Consider the following 1406-nt stretch of genomic DNA (forward strand, 5'->3'; position numbering starts at 1 on the left):
CAGGGGACAGGGATCAGAGTGGCCCAGTGGTCAGGGATCGGAGTGGCACAGGGGACAGGGATCGGAGTGGCACAGGGGACAGGGATCGGAGTGGCCCAGGGGACAGGGTGGCCCAGGGAATGGGGGTGTCCCAGGGGACAGGGACAGGGTGGCACAGGGATCAGAGTGGCCCAGGGGACAGGGATCAGAGTGGCCCAGTGGTCAGGGATCGGAGTGGCCCAAGGGTCAGGGATCGGAGTGGCCCAGGGGACAGGGTGGCACAGGGAACGGGGGTGTCCCAGGGGATGGGGACAGGGTGACCCAAGAGGTGGGGACAGGGTGACCCAAGGGATGGGGACAGGGTGGCCCAGGGGACAGGGATCAGAGTGGCCCAGTGGTCAGGGATCGGAGTGGCCCAAGGGTCAGGGATCGGAGTGGCCCAGGGGACAGGGTGGCCCAGGGAATGGGAATGTCCCAGGGGACGGGGACAGGGTGGCCCAAGGGACAGGGGTCAGAGTGGCCCAAGGGACAGGGTGGCCCAGGGGACAGAGATTGGAGTGGCCCAAGGGACAGGGGACAGAGTAGCCCAAGGAATGGGGGTGTCCTAGGGGATGGGGACAGGGTGGCCCAAGGGACAGGGGTCAGAGTGGCCCAAGGGACAGGGTGGCCCAGGGGACAGAGAGCGGAGTGGCCCAGGGGACAGAGATTGGAGTGGCCCAAGGGACAGGGGACAGGGTGGCCCAGGGGACAGAGAGCGGAGTGGCCCAGGGGACAGAGATCGGAGTTGCCCAAGGGACAGGGGACAGGCAGCCTAGGGAATGATGGCCCAGGGGACAGGGATCAGGACAACACAAGGGACAGTGACCAGGGCGACCCAGGGGACACTGGCCACCCCTGCCCAGCACTCACCCTCCAGCCAGGTGACATTGGCCAGCGCCTGCTCCAGCTCCAGGATTTTTCCCTGCAGCGCTCCCTGAGCGGTGACACGGTGACACTCCGGACACTCCACCTCGGGCTGTCCCCTCCCCGTGACCCCAAAGCCCCCTCCCCCCAAAATCAGGGTGGTCCCCATGTCCCCAGCACCCACCAGCTCCTCCCTGCAGCCCTGCCACCGCCCGCGGGCCTCGGCCAGGGACCTGTTGGTGACATCCGGAGCCTCCAGGGAATTCCTGTCCCCTCCGCGGTGACACAGCAGGGTGGGCACCGCCACCACCACCGCCACCACCACCACGGTGGCCACCACCAGGGTCACGATGGCCACCTCCTTCCAGGGGCACCTGGAGAACGCCATCCTGCTTCGGCCAGGGAGCTTCGTTCTCAGAATTCGGCAGTTTCAGTTCTCAAAAGATTCAAAAAAAAAAAAAAAACCCCGATGGGTTTTCCTGGAAATCACGTGCTCCCCCCAAACCCTGCACGGGACCAATCGG

At 65.8% G+C, this 1406-nt stretch overlaps 1 long non-coding RNA gene across 1 annotated transcript; it reads left to right on the forward strand.

Annotated features, from left to right (window-relative positions):
• Positions 1-7: 7 nt before the first annotated feature.
• On the forward strand, positions 8-621 carry LOC108445011. Its single transcript, XR_001859738.1, has 3 exons — positions 8-107; positions 482-489; positions 538-621. It is a non-coding gene; the product is annotated as an uncharacterized LOC108445011 (long non-coding RNA).
• The last annotated feature ends 785 nt before the right edge of the window (positions 622-1406 follow it).

This window comes from Corvus brachyrhynchos, unplaced genomic scaffold (genome assembly GCF_000691975.1).
Source record: "Corvus brachyrhynchos isolate BGI_N302 unplaced genomic scaffold, ASM69197v1 scaffold212, whole genome shotgun sequence".
NCBI classification, from domain to species: domain Eukaryota; kingdom Metazoa; phylum Chordata; class Aves; order Passeriformes; family Corvidae; genus Corvus; species Corvus brachyrhynchos.